Genomic DNA, 12,103 nt, shown 5'->3' with positions numbered 1-12,103 from the left:
CATACAGAATAGAAGCAATGGCAGAGCACTGCACAGGATTGTTCCCTTATCATTTAACACTGGCTGGGGAAAATGGAGACATTAAGAGTTGCACTGACTTGAGCTGAAAGTCCTCTCTTCAGCCTCTCTGAGTTAAAGCAGAGACCAGCTAAGCCCAGTTGCAGATGCCTTTTTCCAACTGCTCAGCTGCTTGATTTGAGCTCTTGAGTAACACAGAGCTGGTATGGTTTTGCATTTGCTTTGTAGCAAACTTGTGTTGATCCAAAATGTTAAAATATGAAGTCCCACATAGCCACTCCTCAGACACGCAGAACTACATAATCTTGAAAATGAGAAGTTTTACTGTAAAACAAGTTCAGTTCATGTGTTTCTCAAGTGTTTCTATCAGCTTCAAGTAGCTTTTTGAAATTCTATGTTTTGTACCTTCCCTGAAATTAACTCAGTAAAGGAAACATTCAGAGTAAGCGAGAGTATATCTGGGCATCAGGCAAAAGATGCCCAGCAAATCTATCAAGCTCTCCATCACCTTCAGTTTAGACCAGTAAGCAAATATTTTTACTGGTAGAGAAAAAAAAAAAAGGAAAACCAAGCAGGTTTTGTAAAAAAACCATATAGCAATCCTGAAAGTGAAAAATGAAAACTGTACAAAGAAAACAGGAAAACTTGCATCTCCAGTCAGAGACAGGTTATGTCATTTAGTTTAGAGACCTTTTCTCCTGATTAGCTGCTAAACTACGTACAGGTTTCAAATCTACTTCAATCTACAGCAATTAATAAGCACATAAAAAGATGCCTTAGGTGAGCAGGAAGGTCTTCTATTAGCACATGCTAAAAATAGACAACCTGTAGAGCTATCTGAGCAGGTACTTAGTATAATAAAACTTTGAATTTTACAGGCCCCAAGGATCCAAATTTATCATTGGCTTTTGAAGCTTTAGGCTTTTTTGGGTCTGCATATCATCCACTTATGTCATTAATAACTGGCCACAGTTATTAGCAGTCAGCCACGAGGCCGAACAAGCTTTGGAGAATACATCCACTACCATCTTGGGCAGTGCCACAAAAGGGAGCTGCACTGCACTGAAGAGACACAAACCAGCAGAGAAATCCATTTGTGCCTTACCTTGTAAGGGGAAGAGCAGATGCCTTCAAACATATCTATATCCACACAGTCCATTGGTTCAGATCTTCCTGGTGATCAAATCTCTTCCAGCTTCTTGCTTTCTTATTTTTTAATCTGCCAGCTGGTGCAACCTGTAAATTTACAGAAGTGGGTGTATTATTCCAAGATGTTTATTCATCTCATTTTATAAGGCATTCAATTTAAATACATATGGCTCTGTGCCATGTGGCTCCTATTGCTCTCCAGAGCTTTCAGAGTAATGGATTACAGACCACATTGTTTCTGTAGGTTATTGATTTTTGGGTGTATAAGTAGAAGACTCTTTAGGATTTCTTTGCAGACTCGGACTTTCCAGACTGTCACATTCCATATGTGTATATCCTACAGATTTCCCAACATGCTCCTAATGTTAAGAAATTCAAGCACTTAACAAAAAAACATGGCACAACTTGCGTCTCTGAATCGTCAATTTATTTGTTAATTTATCTGTTAAAGGTTGATTCTTGATTCTTGTGGAAAGAGACTAAATTCAATTTAAATACTAGTTTCAGAATAAGAATGCTACTAATCTGAGAAACTGGAGGTTGACAGACTGGCCAAGATTTATATTAATCAATCAAGGTAATAAAAAAGAAAAAACCTTCCCAAAAAGTGATCCTGGCCACTTTTCAATGGTTTTTAGGAACAAAATGAATTAGTGGGACAGTAGGAAAATTCAGTCAAAGATTTTTTTTTTAACTACTCAGGGAGTCACAGTGAGATTCCTCAAATGTATCCAGAGCTGCAGTGCCTTCCAGGTATCTAAATTTGGTTATCTGAATCAAAAGGACTTCCAAAAACCAAGCAACAGGTTCTCTGCTTATACACTTTTCCTCTGTGAAAGCTATGAGGGAGTCACTTATTTATGATTGACTCCCCACTGCACAGTGTTCAGCATATAGAGCATTACCTCTGTACCTGACACCCCTCCCCAGTACCTTGATCCCTATATGCAGGATCCACAAGCAGGACACATTTTCATGGATTTTACAAAAAACATATTGCAGTTTTCATGGAAGTGCAATTAAACAGCAGAGCATAATTATCTGTTTACTGGCAGACAGGCAGCCCATGTTAGTTCAAGAGCTGCTTTGCTGGGCTGTATTCAACTGCTCAAACAACTGTTTCATTATGAGATTTCACCAGACACCCCTGGCTCCAGCATCATGGCACAGAAAATGGGATGCATATTTGCTGCTTTCCACATTTTGGCTCCTGCTGCTTAAAAGCCGTCCCTGCTCTCCACAGAAATTGTTTATGAGTATTTCAAAGGTTAGTATAGCTTTTTGTATATGGGGTTTGCAGTATATACATCCTTTGTAGGCTGGTCTCTCCCTCCCTTTTTTATTATGGAAAATTGAAAATGTCTAAAATTCTAAGTGGTGACACTTTATACTATATGAACCACTTGTAGCTTTACATCCTGATGTAAATTCTCACCATTAAGGGTACAAAGCCACCCTATCCCTGCATGTCACACACTGATGGCACATGTTACATCTGGTTTGATTGCTATTCAAACCTGAAACTATTGATGAAGCGAGAAAAAACCTTGATCCTGGGACATGTTTTAAGGGATCTATGCCTCTGCCTTGATGCAGACAGATCTCAGATCTGAAAGGTCACACACAATTACCCGAGAATCCTTGATTTTCAATCTCCAAGAAATAACAACATTACACAACATTTTACTCCCAACAAGTTTCAGGACTTGGTTTCTATGAAGTATAAGGTTTGTCTTTCAGAAGTACTGGGTAAAATGACAGTCGTGACCTAACGTGGGGAAAAAATACAACACACACTCTTGCCAATTAAGCACCACAATGCAAACTGCTAGGGAAAAAACCTGAAAATGCCACACTATGCAGGTAATCTGAACATTTCTGGGTTATATTTGTATTCAACCCCTGGTTTTGGACCTCTCTAATTAGAAGAAATCCACCTTCTTCACGACAGTGGAGCATGCAGGGACTGGCATGAGGAAGCAGCTTGCATTGCAATTCCACTATATATTACAATTTCTGCACCATGCTTGCGCTGGGATTTTGGCATAATACTGTGTTACTCCTTCAGAATACAAATCCAACATAATGTCAAATACAATATAAGTAAATACTGTACTTTATACTTATACTTTATACTTTATTTCAAATAAGTAAATCTGGTCTTAGCACATGAAGCCCTCCTGCCATCTCAGACCTGTTGGATGGACCAGGGCCTGTAGGTCAGGAGAGGCAGCCAGCAATTTTTTTTGGTGATCAATCTCTATTTCCCTGTAACAGCAAGGAGTCCTAAAGCAAGCAGGGTTCAGACAGAGGTGAGTGGCTGCTGTCCTTCGAATGGTGGGCTAAAGAGGAGCTTCACTGAAATACAGACTAGGACCACTCGACTTGGCAGAGAGGCCGCAGGTTAAGAAAAGGGACATCTGAGACACAGACCTTGACAAGTGCCTGGATGAAAGTAATGAGAATTTTGATAGCATTGTTCTAACACCTTACCATGGATCACACCTCTGGTGACTTTGAAAAGGAAAACAATATTTTTCGTTTCTTGGGTGACTTTCGATCTTCTGGAAGAAAAAAACCAATGTACAGAAGGTGGACAGATACTGCTCCATTGACTTTGAGTGACCTATTTACAGTGGATGTGGGTATGGACTAATGATAAGGACAAGCTGCAACTACTTCTGAGCTAGGAAAGATTCCCAGTGGTCTTTGGAGTCTTTGTGATTTCCAAACACCAAGGAATTCTATGCTCCAGTGTACAAGTGTTAAGAAGCACCAGAATCAACCTCATTGCACAACCTCCATTTTACAACCACCACAAAGGACTACTAAATGTAGTCCTGCACCATCTACTCTAGAGGACTACCACTGGATTAAAATATGAATGCCAGTGATCCTTTAAGTGACCACAGAAGACTTCTCTCACCCATGTCTTCCGTAACTAACATATCGTACTGGTGGCTTGTCATAAAACTATTGTTGTTCCTTTAGGAATCATGATGTTTTACTGAAAGGCCATTCCTGGAAAAGCCTGCCTTAATAAGCTTAATAAGGCAAAGTGAGTTGCCCAGCCAAACCTTTTATTAAATCACACCAAAACTGCCTGAATTTATGCCATTGCAAAGACTGTTGGAAATTCCTGGCTGCCCTGGAAGCATATGTACCAACCTCAGGGAAAAAACTCACACATCCTAGTTGATTCATACTAATGTCATTGTTTACAACAACAGGATGCATTAAATCCTGCTTCAATTACCAGGCATAAAAGCACTTGTGGATTGACATGTGGTCTTCCCTCAATAGCACTATAATGGGGCTGAGGTAAACGAGCCTGCTGCAAACAGCATAATGTCTCCAGATGCCTGCATTCCTCTGCACACTCCTACCCACCTCCCACCACATCTCCCACTCTTTTCCCTTTGTCATTTTCTCTTCTTCCCACCTTTCTGTTTAGCCTTTTGTGCTAGCAGAGGTTGGAGGGCAAGTGGCTAGCAAAATGGACTTGAAGAGCAAGACCTGGGACCCTCAGTGGACAAGCTGACCACAGACAAGGAGTGTGCCCATGTGACAAAGGGACAGCAAAGAAGAGGAAGCCAAGCTCTCCTCAGGGGCTCACTGAAAGAACAAGATGCGACAGGCACAACTGAAAACACAAGCAACTGCATTTAAACAGAAGAAAACTCTCAGTGTGAGATTGGTCCAAGACACATACAGGTGACCCAGAGAGGCACTGGAGTCTCCAACCCCAGAGACTGCAGACATTGAAAACTCAGCTGCACACTGTCCTGTGCACCCTGCTCTAGATGTTTTGAACAATGGGTTGGCTACAACCATCCAGAGGGACCTGCAACTTCAGCAGTTCTACAACCCTGTAAACAGAGCCCTGTTCCCAAATCTACTTAACTCTTCTTTTAAAACAGGTTCACCATGGTACATTACTGACCTGGCCAAATTACAAAGTTGATCCTGAACAGTGGTGCAAGAATTTCAGTTGAGTTGTCCACATTTCACAAATGGAACAGATGCAAAAATGACTTTGAAAATGTACCCAGATGTTAGAGATGCTTCTTACCCTAAGAATCATGTGGCTTCTTTTATGCTTCTCTTAGGAGAAAAGCTCCAGTGGTCACTGCTGCCTGCAGCAAGATCAGTACTCCTACTTTCAGTATTTAATGCATTAGCCACTTGTAAAATTACATTTATGTCTCCCCTGTATATCATGCTCCCAAATGGTGACTGCCAAGGCAATTTTTAGCAAATCTTTCCCTCAGCCTCCCATCACACTGAATAAAACCTGCTTTTCTGATGCAGAAGAATGAAGAGAAAGCATAGAGAATTCATTCCCATAATAAAGAACAAATTGGACCCTTACCCAGCTCCAGAGGGCTTTTCAAAAGAAAACTGGCAAGCATGCCAGCTCATACACATCTCTCAGGGAATGCTATCAGCAAACCAAAGGTCACAATGAGTGTTTTACCCATGGATTACATATATCATCATCAGTGGCAAGGATTACTCAGTACCAAGAAGAGATGTATCATGTTCGTGCCCAAAGAGATGGCGAAGTGTTCTGCATAATTAATTTCCTCCATCAGCCAGGAGCAAGAGATAGGTCATTCTTTCCTACACCCATCACTCCTTATTTCAACAGTTACCACACTCCTGTTACTAATGATCTATTGATCTACACTTCTAACCTCACCATTCTGAGTCCTAGTATCTTAAAGTCTGAAAAGCTTTATTTATAACAGACTACAAAACAGATCCCAAGTTATAACCTGGGCTCACTCCTGTTTCTTTTGAAGAATAACTCAGTCTTCAGTCAGACAAGAGAGTTGACAAAGAAGCTTTATCTATGTGGATGTTAAGTTAAAAACTTAACAGAAGTTTTCATTCTTCCTGTTTTGTATAATTACTGTGGCCAGGACATGCCTCCAGATGAGTCACTTGTAGTTACCCCACAGTAACTGTGCCTAATGGTTTCCTTGAAATAATTCAGGGAATAACAGGATTTTTAGTTCACTTTAATTTCTACTGATTTTAAGCTTTCAATATCTTCAGTATCATAGGCATAAAATTGCTCCCTATCACTCAAAGAAGATCTGTTGTAGACACCATATTGTCTGTAGTTGTGCTCCACAACACAGCTGAGCTTTGGCTGCAAAAACTTAGTACCTGCTCATAAAAAATCATAGGTTGCTTATTAATTAATTTAGTTTTTTAGTAAGCACAGCCAGGCATACCAGTTCATATTTTGCTCAAGCAAGGATGTCATGGAACAAGGCAGGGAAAGTTTTCTACACATATCCACTAACTCTGACAAGAATTGATAATTTGCAAACACATACAATAGAATTTATTCAATTAATTGCCCCTATTTACCTGGCAATGGATTAATCCAATTTATAGCATGGCCAAAACTTCTGGCCTACCTATAATCCAATGAGCTAGACTGAAGCATGAGTTGGTTGGTTTTCATTGATCCAACTGAGCTCTGTGGCATGGTCACCAAGAAGTTCAGCTTAGCTGAACTCTTGCTTTGCGGGAGCTGCAGGCTGTGAAGAAATGTAATCTGTGCTGATTCAGCTTATCTGCTAAGCCAAAACTCAGCCCTGGCAAGACCTCCAGTGGAAGGCAGCACCAGAGGAGATGCTATGGCACAAGCACTTAGGAATATTGCCTGCTGTTGCCAGGAGAGGAAAGATTGCCCAGTGTTTTCAAACTTTTAGAGGCAGTGACAACACATAAAATGTCTTTAATGTATGCACAATATTGCAGATATGTCAGCAGTATATTGAAACATCCATTTTTTTAGCAGAAATAAAAGATTTTGTCAATAATAACCTCGTGTTTTGTTTTATTCTGCTGTTGTAACTGCAGATCTTGGGTGCAATCACATAATTGCATCTCTACCATTGTAGCACCTGTAATTGGCTTCCGTCCTTCTTTAATCTCTCCAGTGGAAAGACAAAAGTTCAAACTATTCTATACCTGGCATTAGTCTGGAGAACATCAGTTTACAAGAGTAGAGCACATTCCATCAGTTCTAATAGGATTAAAGGTGTTTCTGCAGTTTTCAAATCCTCAGAAGTAACACATTTTTTTAAAAGGAATAACTGGTGTTCACACAGTTGATTAGCATGGTCCACCACAATCAGAATAACTGGTAAGAAATTTAGCAGAATAATTTCACTCCATCTGCATGAAATATTACTTTATGATTCTGACTTACAGTAAGTCTGGCATAAACGAGAGGGGAATAGGTCACTCTGGGACAACAGCATAGTAGACAACAGCCAATTGCTTGCATGTATAGTTTTAGGTCTAGTTAAGTTTTTAAGGCTCTAGAATATCTTCAGACACAGTGTCACTGTTACTATACTATTATCTATCCCTACAAATTATCTAGTTAAAATCATTCTGCAAACATCAGAGCTCACTCTGATGAACTTAACATAGATTTGAACAGTTGCATCTGCCTTCCAGGGATAGTGCTGCAAAGCATTCGTAGAAAATGTTTACTTAAAGTTTCTTTTTCTTTTGCATTGCATTCCTTAATCTACTGATTAGCACACTTTTCTCTCCCCCCATCCCCCCCCCCCCCCCCCCGCCCCAAAAAAAAGGCCAGGTGTAAAATGCCACCCTCATTTATCAAAAGCATGTTCTCATTGCTGATTTACCTTCCCAGGCAGTCAAAGGGTCATTTTTGAACATTAAATTGTCAATAGGATAAAGATGAACTGATCCTACTTCCTTTAATTAGCGGCTTTTTCCACAGCAGCATCTCCATATAAAGGACTCCCTCCCTCCACAGACCTTGAATGCCTGACTGCTTTCTGCAGTTAAGAGAGGTGAATTTTCTCTGATACAGTAGATATTTTGTAGTACAAGCATGGCCATTTATTCATAGCACAGTTCAATTTCCTTCCCCATTTTTCCCATATAAGTCTGTTCAATCCTTAATTACTTATCCATAGTTGTTTTACCTCTGTTACAACCATCTCTACAATCTGTGCTTTAAAATATTTTACTGAAACAGGCGTCTGGCCCCTCCTACTATATGAGATAAATATATGAAGACTATGTCTAGTAAACTGCCTATCACTACTACAACAGGCTTTTTCTGTGGTTACACTTCTAGACATCTTTAAGAAAGGATGCAGTGCTCTACTTTAAATATAACATGCAAGCCACAGGCTCCCAGTTCATTTTGATATGGAGCAGTCTCGTGCCTTTGGCTGAATATTACCAATACACATCTCTGCAAACTGGTCGAGAGAAGCACCTGGTCGTTCCTGCCTGGAAAACAAAAAAACAAAAAAATCCTGCCTTCTACCCGAGATATGATGCTTTTCACGGAATGATAGATACTAATGTCACCTTCCCTCGCAGCTCCCACCCATTCGAAAAGAGTGGCAATAATCCACACGCTATTTTCACGACGTACCTACCCCTGAAACTGCTTATTCACATATAACCGAGCCCAGTACGCCGCAGAAGGACAGCTACAACGCAACGCTCCTTAAACTATCAGCGCTGGCCACCAGGCTGCCGCCACTTCGGATCACCTCTCGTGTGACAAGAACAAGAAGACAAACCGAGGAGCGAACGCATCTCACAAGAGGAGCCCCATCCCTTCCGGAGCTGGTGCCGCCGAGCCGAACCGAAGCGAAGCGAACAGCGCAGCCCCTGCCCCGGCGAGCAGGAGCCCCGGCGAGCAGGAGCCGGGCGCCGCTTCCCTCTGCCGCTCACCTCCCCTTGCGCTGCGGAGCGAGCGGCGCTGCTGCTGCTGCTGCTGCTGCCGCTGCCGCTGCCGCTGCTGCTGCCGGGCACCCTCCGCCGCCCGCTGCTGCCGCTGCCGCTGCTGCTGGCCCGGCGGCGGGCGGGGCTCCGCCGGCCCGGCCTCCCCGGGAAGGGTCCCTGGCTGCGGCAGGGCGGGGGAGGCGGCGGCCCCGCCGCGGGGCGCGGAGCGGCGGCGGGCGAGGCGCGGGCGGCGAATGTCAATGAGGAGCCGCGGCTGCGGCAGCGGCTGCCAGGGATGAGGGGCAGGGTCTTACCGGGGCAGGGTCTTACCGGGGCAGGGTCTTACCGGGGCTGGGTCTTACCGGGGCTGGCAGGGGGATTAGCCGTGATTGAGCCGAGAGGGAAGCCCGGGGTTTAGGGGGGCCGGGCTGGAGACGTTAAATGTACGGCAGGAGCTGTTGGCAGGAATACGGTGTGACAGGGAAATTACAGGTGGCTGCCACAGCGGTTCGCTCCACACGGCCCCTTCCGCCGCGAGCACTGGGTTATTTGACATTCTGGCAGTGTTTTACCACTCGTTTACATCGGGGCTCGTGTGCTGTCAGGGCAACTCTTACAGGTTTGAGCCTGCCTGTTAGAGGTCTCCAGAGGAAATTTGCTACTGATGAGTTAGGATTTATCCCGTAGGCAAGGGAACGTTTGTAGGGACGTTGGTGTGGCTGAGAACCTGAGCCTCAGAAGTGCAGATCTAGAAACAGTGGCAGCTCCCAGGTCCGTTCCAGTTCAATGTCTTACCCAAAGTACTGCTGCTTCCTCAAAATTTTAAGCTGTCCTTCCTCTCCCCTCATTAGCCACAGTCATTATTGGTTGGTATGTTTCTATATTAACCAATAGAGGGAAAAACCCTACCTTTTTTGGTTAGCTCTTTTTGCCTTAGATTTGCCATTGCTCTATAACTATTATCAGCCAATGCAAACCTGCTATCTGTCTTCTGATAGTGTAGGCTATCTTACTGTACTGATAATGTACACTATCTTACTTAAAATAGTGTAGGCCATCTTACTTTTTTTTTCCTATTACTTCAGTGGAAATGTTGGGTGTGTCAGGAATTTAGGACTTGAGAGTACAAAGTGATACACAGGGCTTCAGGTGTATAGAACAATCACAGAATGGTTTGGGTTGGAAAGGACCTTTAAAGGTCCTTTAGTCCAACCTCCCTGCAATGAGCAGGGACAACTTCAAGTTGTTCCAAGCTCTGTCCAACCTGACCTTGAATGTTACCAGGAATGGGGTCTCCAGCATCTCTCTGGAGAACCTGTGTCAGTGTTTTACCGTCCTCTGAACCTACCCTCTTTTAGATTAAAACCACTATACCTTGTCCTATCCCAACTGGCCCAACTAAAAACTTTGTTCTTATCTTTCTTATAAGCCCCTTTTTAGATCCTGAAAAGCCAAAACAAGGTCTCTCCATCTGCCTGGTTGCTCAACACTTCATTCAACAGGCTTTACAATTTTTGCTGACTTCCTTCTAATTAAAGAGTTGCTGCTGGTGAAATATCACCAACATTGAAACTATGGATTATTCAGTGAGATTTTACTTTGTGAATGCAAAACCAACCAAACCAACTGCTGTGTTTTTCTGGCTTTCCTATTTCTTCTTTTGCCCAATATTTCCTTCATTTGCTGCATGAATGGCTGAGTCCACGTCATACACCAACAACTAACAATATCTGCAGTTAGTTGTTTTCAGTCACAGTACAAATATTAAATAAATAGGCTAAACATGCTAATTAAGCTGTAATAACAGAGTAACCTATTACTGACTAGGAAGTGTAAGATTTTCACCTTCCTGTATGATGAGCAAATAGGTATGAGGAGAGTTCCCCAGGCTGGCAGCCTCAATTATGTCTGCCAGTCTGTGGATACTCTGGTTCATAGTCGAAGAGAGGAGAATCAGTTGGCCTAATTTCTCTGCTGCCTTATACAGAATAAATTAACAGCCTGAAGTTAAATAGACCCCTTTGCTCCACACAGAGGAGGTTTGTTTGGCAGAATGTCCATCAACTCTGCTAAACATTAAAAATCTTTTTTTTTCTGTAAAATATTTTTCTTCCATAGTTGTTTAATACCGTTCAGGAGGCAATTTCAGCTGCTAAGAAAACATTATCCCAAGGTTCACGCAAACCACGTATGGAAACCATGTTTCAGAGAAATCTCGTCTGCCTATGTTTTACATACTGAGGTTAACCATTTTAAGGTAGTTTATTTAACTAGCCAGCAATAGATATCTACAGGTTTAAAGATGTTTTCTGAAGACTAAAGTTCAGCCACTTCAGAGACCTATGCTTTGAAGAGAAATTATGACTTGTCTCTGGTCAAAAGCCAGCAAGCTTGGCTCCTTTGAGGCACTGTAATTAATAAGTAATTATAAAGGACAAATGAAAAAGATTGGAAGTTCTTTCTCACTGGAACAAAATTATTTTTGATGTTATAACTATAGTTACAAGAAATTTTCAAAATCCTCGTGGGACTGGTAAAAACACATGACATTATTCATCTTCTACCTAATGAAAATTAAAAAAAAAAAAAAAAAGCAGTGTCAAACCAAAATGAATGTAAATCTTTAGTGCATAGAGAATCCAAATTGAACTGTAAAGTAAAATTTATCTTTGCAAAATGAATGGAAGTTTTAAAATGGGATGAACAAGGAAGGGTCTATACAAGAATTATTTGTCCTTGAAGGATTCCTTAGCACTCAAGAGAACTGAAGCCTGATAGATGCCCATCAGCTTCAAAGGGTCAGGATGAGGTGCACAAGAAACACTGAGCTGTCAACTCTCAGAGCTACAGCCACGAGGAGCCCCAGACGGGTCCTCTGACCGTATCCATTTCTTCTCTCTCAGGTCAGTCTCATGGTGGGTAACCAACACCCAGCAGGAGCTGAGAGATTTGCAGTTTTTAAAAATGAATCCATCTGTAACTGAAAGGAAAAAGTATACACAACCTATTACACAGTATTTTTCCACCCCCTTCTTATTCTAGAAGGTCTGTAATTATTCCCAGTTGTAGAAGCTGTACAGTAGTAATCCCTCTCCTCCTACATGCTTCATTTACAACTTGAGAGCTAACAGCATAATAAATTTTTAATAAATTATACTAAAATATTGTGGCACTGCTCTAAAAATAAAACCTG

At 42.0% G+C, this 12,103-nt stretch overlaps 1 protein-coding gene across 5 annotated transcripts in view; it reads right to left on the bottom strand.

The window, feature by feature from the left end:
- TMEM108 (transmembrane protein 108) overlaps window positions 1-9,074 on the bottom strand; it is a 171,456-nt gene extending 162,382 nt beyond the window's left edge. The window contains exons 1-2 of one of the 5 annotated variants that reach the window (XM_071429528.1): window positions 8,619-9,074; window positions 1,124-1,254 (exon numbers count right to left, since the gene is read on the bottom strand). The gene's annotated coding sequence lies outside the window, so the exon portion shown is untranslated. Of the gene's footprint in view, window positions 1-1,123; window positions 1,255-8,614 lie in introns of all 5 variants that reach the window. The other 4 variants (XM_071429525.1, XM_071429524.1, XM_071429526.1 and 1 more) reach the window with 4 other exon arrangements.
- Window positions 9,075-12,103: the final 3,029 nt, after the last annotated feature.

Source organism: Agelaius tricolor, unplaced genomic scaffold (genome assembly GCF_023055355.1).
Source record: "Agelaius tricolor isolate 1412-34295 unplaced genomic scaffold, bAgeTri1.0.p SCAF_6, whole genome shotgun sequence".
NCBI classification, from domain to species: domain Eukaryota; kingdom Metazoa; phylum Chordata; class Aves; order Passeriformes; family Icteridae; genus Agelaius; species Agelaius tricolor.
The sequence above is the reverse complement of the archived record's forward strand: the minus strand, read 5'-3'. Positions and strand labels throughout refer to the sequence as shown.